The sequence below is a fragment of the Pezoporus occidentalis genome, unplaced genomic scaffold (assembly GCF_034315485.1).
Source record: "Pezoporus occidentalis ecotype Australia unplaced genomic scaffold, CSIRO_AGI_Poc_V1 ctg129, whole genome shotgun sequence".
NCBI lineage: Eukaryota > Metazoa > Chordata > Aves > Psittaciformes > Psittacidae > Pezoporus > Pezoporus occidentalis.
In genome coordinates, this window is record NW_026913092.1 from 4694123 (window position 1) to 4703147 (window position 9025).

Below are 9025 nucleotides of genomic sequence, written 5' to 3' on the forward strand. Positions count from 1 at the left end.
TTAGCTGCCATTTTAGTTTTCTCTCACTACTTCCTCCTAACAAACTTTATGGTACTTCCACTATTTAAGATTTCACAGACAAAAAAATCAAGAATGCTGAAACACAGAAGCACTAGTGAAAAGACATTGATTTTTCTCCTTGTGCCAGTTATATTTGTGCTTTTAAGAGTTCACGTAACTTTGTCGTGTTTGGGTTTTTTTTCCTATGTTAATAAGAACACAATTAAAAAAAATACACATATATGTAGATCTTCATAGATGGGGAAGGTATTGGACATCTGACAATAACTACTGTCTCTAAACTGGAGTGTGTGTTTTTCATCTCACAGATACTCTTTTCCAGACAAGCTTGCTGCTTGCTATAAACAGTTCCTATCTTGTACCACTCAGGTACATTTACTCAGGAGTGTGTGTGCAGATGCATACACATATATATATTTATACATCCATGTATACATATACACGCATTTATGCGTGTGTCTCATCTGTGTGTGCACATATGTATATATATTTACATTTACAGGTATATGCTATGAAGGTGTGTGTTATTTCTTTTTCTGTGCAAATGATTGGAGGTTATAATTTTTAGCATTTTCCTTAAAGCTTCAGGTTTTATGATTGCGATCTCTCTTAAGTAGACAATTTTTTTTATTTACAAAGATAAAGAAACATAGATTTCTAATCCTTGTGGTGAAAACCTTGAAGACATGAAGTAACCCTGAAGACATGAAGAAAATGAACATCAAAAATGAAAAAAAAATTACAAACTTGAAAAGAATGTAGCATTCTTAAAAACCATAATGTTTTAAAATCCATTGCTTCTTTACACTTCTAATTTTTATTAATACTTGTTTTTCCCTGCATTTTGGTCAGTATCCGTGATGTTTTCCTGAAGCAAAAAGCTGTTTGTACATGGGAATATTTCTTTGTTTCCACAACATGCAAACAACAACTGTTGTCACCAAACACAATGCAATCCACCTTGCTTTTTCTCCTAATGGACATGGTTTTAAAAATATCTTCTGTGGCTGACATACGTAATCCAGTGTAAAGAAGTATATATTTATCCTTGTGAAATTTACATCTATGTGACCTATAAATTATATGCCACAAATACAATTATTTTTGCTTTCTTGGATTAATTAGCAGCTGAGCTTCCAATAATTTGTATTTTTGCTATTTGATGAATAATGCGTCTTAAAGTCCATGTGGAAAGTTACCCAGCAAGTTCTAAGAAAGTTTTTAATTGCTATGAACGAATCTCCTGTGAATTAGAAATTTCACCAGCTGGTGAAGTTTAGGTAAGGAATCAGATAAATACTACTTTCTAACGAGTAAGAGGTGTCAAAATAGGACCTAGAGATCAATGAAGTGAATTTAAAGATGGCTTGATCTACTTTACAGGAATAGTTTTTCTTATTCTACAAAGTCCTGTCCTCCCACAAACCTCTCCACCTGCAATATTATTGTAATTGTTTAGAATATCATATATCTATATCTTAACATAGTAAACTAGAGAGAAAACTCAGAGGAGAAAGGGAGCAAACTGTGTGCAATCAAAAAACAGCACTGAAAAATGCAAGTAGCACCGTAGGGAACTGGAACTTGCTGCTTCAGAGGTTTGGAGGATGTGACAGTGAGATAAATCTTTGCATAGTTTCAAGGGAAATGTTGCACAGCTGGACCAAGGTGTGCAGATTCTACTGTTCTGACCTTCCCAGAGAGTCCTGAGCCAAAGCCCACAGCTGAAATGCAGTTACAGTTTCATGGTTCTCCAGAGAGAGCACACAACCAACTAGTCACCTTGCCATCAAGTGCCGTATCTTCCTGTTAACTTTTTAGAAGCATTATGGACATATTATGGTGTCAATGGGTCCTTCATCCACAATGTGACACTGACAAAATCTTTTTTTGTGTTAAGGGTTAGCAAGGTGTTCAATAGTAGTCACAAGCCCCAAGGACATTTGAAGAAACTATTATGCTCTGGAAGCAGTAATCTGCATAATAATGATAATAATGTACAAAATCTGTAAGATTTTTATTGTTTGGTGCATCGAAATGTTGAAATCAGTGACAGAGCATTAATGACAAAGCACTATGGCTATGGGTATTAAAACCTGTGGATGCTTAATAGAGAAAAGGCAGGTGTTCTGTAAATTTTATGGGAGGTCTTTAAAAATACCACAAATAATGTGGAATTCTAAAACTTATAACCTTTTCAAGGTGAAGAGAGAATCTAACAGAACACACTTCCATATGCTGAAATGGGAGCTGACCAGATTCATTAGAAGTTAAATAAAGAACATCTGCACTTATTTACATCATTTTGAGTTTAGCTAAAATCAAAGGCTCAATTTTCCAAACTATCATATATATCAGGTCATAGAATCATTCAGATTAGAAAAAGCCTTTAAGATCATCAAGTCCAACCGTTAACCTGGCACTGCTAAGTCCACCACTAAACCACATCCCTAAGTGCAATATCTACGCATTTTTTAAATACTTCCAGGAAAGGTGACTCCACCACTTCCCTGGGCAGCCTGCTCCAACTCTTTACAACACTTCTGGTGAAGAATGTTTTCCTAATATCCAATTAAAACCTCTTCTTTGGACACACGCCAACACCTCAATGTCATTCTCGTAGTGAGGGACACTCACAGTATTCAGGATGTGGCCTTAACAGTGCCAAGTACAGGGTGAGAATCACTTCCACAATACTGTTGACCACACTATTGCTGATACAGGCTAGATGCCATTGCCCCTCTTGCCTGACTGGGAGCAAGCTGGCTCATGTTCAGCCAGCTGGCAATCAATACCCCCAGGTCCATTTCTGCCAGGCAGCTTTCCAGTCACTCTTCCCCAGGCCTCAAGTATTGCATAGACTTGTTCTGGCCCAGATGCAACACCTGGCACTTTGCCTTGTTGAACCTCATAAAACTGGTTTCAGCTCATCGATCCAGCCTGTCCAGATCCCTCTGTAGAGCCTTCCTACCTTCAAACAGACCACCCAACTTGGTGTCATCTGCAGACTTACTGAGGGCGCACTCATCTCCTCATCCAGATAATTGATAAAGATATTAAACAGAACTGGTCCCAGTACTAAGCCTGGGGAACACCACTTGTGACCAACCACCAGCTGGATTTAACTCCATTCACCTGGACATCTAGACAGTTTTATATCAAACGAGTATGCATGTTCAGACCATAAACAGCCAGTCCCTCTGGGAGAGTGCTGTGGGAATCAGTGTCAAAGGCTTTACTTAAATTCCAGGTAAAAACATCCACAACCTTTCCCTCATCCCCTGAGTGGGTCACTTTGTCATAGAAGGAGATTAGGTTAGTCAAGCAGGATGTCTTCCAAAAACCAAGTCACGATATTAGAATTACACTGATGTAACGACAGCTTAAGTGAGAGAGCAGAATCAGAATGTAAGAGCAAAAGTTACTCTAAAACAATTTAAAATGGAGACAAAATTTAAAGCACTGGCGGAAAAGACATCTCCAATATCACAAAGAAGAAGGATTTTTTTAGTATGTAAACGCTCAAAGCCTCAGAGAAATGCTGACATGAATAACACTGTGACATGTTTTGATGGGTTTTGTAAAAATCAATGCAAAATTCTTGATTTAGTTTTTTTCTTTATACCTTTGAGATAACATTAGCTTGGGAATAGACTGGTAGGTCAACTGGTAGACCTAGGCACAAGAAAACATCATTAAGAATACATTAACATTTGTGAAACCAGTCTATTGAATAACTATGCACAACTTGACACACTAGGCCTTTGCAAAAATTAAAACATTAGCAGAAATTAAAGCTTACTAGCTTTGGGGAAATAAATATTTTACCCGATCTACAAATGATCCTAAACAAAAGAAAATCATGTTAATTTCTTTCTTGGGTCAATAGCTCAATTTTCAATGCACACTTAGACTCCCAGAAACAATGTTTTTAACCTAAAATTCTGTACCATATATGTTCCCTTAAAATCAGGAAATATCAAGCACGCAGATGTCTTTCTATTCCCAGAATCATCATGAGCAGAAGAAACATTCTTTGCACTGCAGTTGTGATGTTTCTTTTTAGGAAATAAATAATACCAGCTAAATATTTCAAATCTGTGGCCTTAATTTTTATAATTAGGAAGATATATTTAGATCTGGTCTTCCTTGCAAAGAATACTTTTAAAAGCACAATAGTGACTTATCTACCTGGAAACAACTAAAATAATGACTGCATCTTACTTTACATTAAGTGTGCACCTATGGATGATTTAACTTCAGTGTAATATGCAAACCCTTTTGGGTGGCAGCATTTCACCTTCAGAAGCCAAAGGAAATGAAACACTGCAAATGTCTGCTTCTGTGCAAACTTTCCGCTTGTGGCACAGAAAGGACCTTTGCGGGGTATTCTGTCCAGCCATCCAGAGAAGGCCACAAGCACGGTATATCTCCAGACAAGTGGAGGCACATCCAGAAATCATACAGAAATTCATGAAGATACCATCTAGTCATACTTTGCTTTCTGGGTGACAGGGTGTTGATGCCAGCAACACAGTATAGCCACTTGTGAAGCTGAAGAAGTTATGACATTTGAAAAAGACAGCTAGAAGCTTTTCACAGATTTTTTTTTTTCTTTCTCTCCTTCCATTCTCCTCCCCTGAACTGAAGACACCATATTGCCAAGATCAACTCCCAGCCACTTCAAAAGCCAAGGTGCAGATCCCATTCCTTCTCCTGAGGCTATATTCTTACTTTGATATTGAAGACAAAGTTTTGGATGCAGATTTTGACCTATACTTCCTTAAGCAGGAAGAAGTCTGGGCAATTCAGAAGCACCTCTGTTAACAGCCCTGCCTATGACTGCCCAATGTCAGAGAATGTGCTGCACTTCTCTTTCTTTGTCTGTCATGGAGACACAGATTATCTGAATATGAATCTATTATTCAGTGTTATCCCAAGGAGCAGGATGAGAAAAATAACAGTTGTGATTTGAGAGGAAAAAGTTCTTTCATCAAGATCTACTCATTTTGCCCTTCTAACTTCCTTACTAAAGGATGCAGTGAGATGATATCACATGTGACAAAAAAAAAAAAAAGAATAAATATATCTTTGCACACAAACGTACATGCACACATATGAAGATCCCAATTTGGAGAAGTGGTAGCAAATTGATGTGAGAGATAAATGGTTGTTTTAATAATTCAAATGAGGTAGCTTCAGCTGATGCCTTTATATCACCTCTTCATACCAATCAGCCATGTAAACTTGTAAATAAATAAACAAATTTTGTAAATATTTCTATACATGGGTAAATAATTTTAAATTAATTCAAATATATGTGGGTTTGGGTTTTGTGGTTTTTTTTTTACCCTGTAGTAGAGATAGTTCTGAGTTTCCTGTTCAAGGCCCTAATTTGGCTCCAAACTTCCCCAGAGTTCAGAACAGGGGTTTTGGAAGCATAAATCTGATGCATTTGCATTTACAACAGTTCTCTACATTTTACCAATGCACTATGAATAGCATAAATAAATAAAACTAAAGTAGCAAATAAATTACGGGTGAATTTTGTGATATACTATCCTAACTTTTTAAATTACATTTGCTCATTTATAAGGTTAGTAGTAGATCTCCCAATTATTATTACAAATTAGAGAGTTTCTGTTAATTAGTAGCCACCTGATGTCTCCCATATTGTTTTCTCTATACAATAGAAAAACAGTTAGAATCATGGAAAAATCAAAGCAAACAAAAGAGTAAGACCTAAAGAGTTCAGCCAAGGCATGTTCCCTGATTCATTCCCAAATCTACAGTATGTTCTTTAAAAGTCAGACACAAATTACTGTGATTTATACCGTTCCTTGAACAAAAAAGTAACAAATGCATGTAATTACATTCTATCTACACTACACATCTCTTTGTAAGAAGGCAGTCATTAAAACATTTACTTTTTGCATCATTAGAGTTTTTGGTCTTTGAAAAAAATTTGCATTCAGAATTATTGTCTATTTTGATTTTATCTCCATGTCAGTAGCTAACTATAATCCAAATTTTTGTGCTTCCTTATGAATTTCTTCTTTTTAAACTGGAGAATAAAGGGAGAGTAGGCTTTACCTTAAATCTTGTTCTCTATTTTGTGCACAAACTAATGAAAGGATGAAGGGCATTTTGTATGCCTCCTTAGCAGTGGTGTGGCCCCATTTTTCTCTAAAGCTATATTGACTTTAACACATGTTGCCATCCAGTAAAAGTAGATCTGTAGAATTAAAAAGGTGGCATGGAGCATCAAATGCAAATGAGAACCCTACTTGCTTCCTTTTAGTGTAGCACAAGTTTGATTTTATGGGCTGATCTCCCATTTGCAGTTAGCACTACTTTGGTGCTCTACCAGAGCAACATTTTTCTGTTCAGTTCCATCTAAATAAATGTAATTTAAGCCCTCTGAAACCACTCCGTATGCAATCATATAATGATAGGTATGGGCAGTCAGTTTCTTAACTTCAGAATAGTACTGAACCAAACTAAAACACTCCTGTAATTGCACACTTCCCCATTGAGATTGTAGAAATCTACTTTTAGCATAGAATGATTGTGTCCTGGGTATGTTCCCAGGTGCATAACATCATATGGGATATGTTTAAGCAGCCTGAGAATGTAATAATGCTGCAAAGACTACATCCAAAGTAGCCATCATAGTCTGGCATTTCTATTACCAGTATATCTTATTTCTCAGTCATCCTTGTGTCTATGTACTTGTATGGGCAGTTTATAAGACAGTTGCTAAGAGATGTAACTTAACTAAGATGGAAATCACATTCTACCTAGAATCTGGTCTGTCCCAGCTGCTGCTAAAAACACAAGGAAAAGTTCACAGTTTTGCCAGTGTAGTCCAGCATTTTGTTCTCAGCACTGCATGACATCAGTCACAGCAATTTGATGAGTTGACCCCTCCATTTAGAGTGCCAAAGAAGTGACTACTGGCTGTAGTTTGAAAGGGAAAGAGCTTCAGTATGAATGCATAATATATTCTGACTCAAATGCCTGTGCTGAATATCATCAGAGCCTTAAGTTCTGACAGAATTTTCTCCCATAGTTCCCTTCATAAATGCTGTTGCTGCTTTCAGAACAGAGAATTCCCTCAGGCCACAACCTGATATATCTTTGTATGCTTTCTACTGCATCACTTAGTTATCAATAAGAGTAATTGTTTACAGGTGATGGACGTTCTTTCAGTTGCAGTAAAGCACAAAACAGGACTTTTTTAAAAAACAGAATTAGCCCATTTTAAGTAAAATATTTAAATGTAGTTGTAAAATTGTTCAGTGTGCTTATTTTTAGTGCTAACAGCAGCATGTTTTGCTTTTAGTTTGCAGACTGAACCTGAAGTTAATCTTTCTTTGGATGCTTCATCAACATGCTGTAAGTCTGTTCAGCTCCTTTACACTGAATGGATTCATTGCTGTCATCTGAATTTTGCTCCAGAAGCAGTGAACAGCTTAAGTAGGTACCATGTAACTTGTCTAATTGATGATACAAGAGAAAAGATTAAATTAATTCTGCAGTAAACCATATCCATTTAGAAAACTATTTAAGCTCAAATCAAGGTGGGAACTGTGAAAGAATAATTATGTCTCTATTGTATTGTAAATAGTATGTGTTTGATTTAATGTGAATCCAAGATATTCTTCTACAGATACAACTGATATTATAGTAAGTTATGTAATTTAATTTTGGAGTAAATGTCAGTAGAAAATAGAATCTTTTTTCTTTCTTTTTCTTTTAAAATGCGGATGTTTACATATTTTGAGGAAATTATAAAAAAACTATTCATTGCAAAATACATACGTCTAACTATAACAGAAACAAACAGATTCTCTTTTAAGTACATAAATACGAAGTCATTCAGTATGTCTGCCTGACATATGGATTTCTGATAACATACTGAAGCTGAGAGTTCCTGGCATAACAAGACGCACTGCTTGGCAGCGTTGCATGGGAGTAAAAGCTAAAGCTTAATGTCCAAATTGATCTTTCAATGCGCTACTAGAGCAGGAACACCCAGAACTGTATCCTTGCTTACTTCTTCAAAATGACTTTCAGAGGTGAAAGATGTGGTTTAAAAAACAAAAAGGGGAATTCCAAGAAAAAAGAATAAACTAATATAACAAGAGTAGTTTAGTTAGGATGCAAGAGAATCTGTAAGATCAAACACAGAAGTTAAATTACAGCTACAGTTAAAAGTACAGGCTAGTGTATCACATTTATTACAGCATATGAATAAGCCCATAAAATTACAATTAAAAAGTTGCAAAAAGAATAGTTTATGTTCAGGTCACTTCCCATTCATGTTATATCCTGTTATGAGGATGGATTGATTGGAGAAAAGCATGGGTTTTACTTTTCATCTTTCTCAGGTTACCCTGAAGAGTTGATTGCTTTCTATCTCACAACTTGCTTAGGGATTTACAGTTGTTCTGTTTCACTTTGCTTTGTTTTGTTTTGTTTCCAAACCTTTTGTTTGCATTTCACAAGGAAGTACAGATGATAGAAAAACATTTGATACTGGAATGTCTACTATTGTAGAATTCAAACTCTTCAGGAATCATGAACTGTACTTGGAAAATAGGCATATCTCTCTGTGTGTGTTATAAAAATGAGCTGTTTAAGGTCACTCAAAGAAACACCATCAAAGGTTTTATCAGATTTAATGATTTGGATAGGTATGACTTAACAAAATTTGATGGCAAGGTTCACCCTATCACTTCTTAAATGGATGAATCACAGAAGTAAAAGTTAAAACCAAGCCAAAAATTATTGATACAGAGACCAAACAGACAAAGGATTATGGACACCCTCCTACTGAGCCACGAGGTTCAGAACAGGCCCCCTTGCTTTCTAAACTCCCAAAGGATCTTAGGTGAGGTTGAGTCTTAGTCTCAGTATATATCTAAAAGATTCTATGTGTATCAATTCACCACAGAGGGAATTTTCACCTGGTTTTAAGATGAGTCTTATAAAGGAAGCT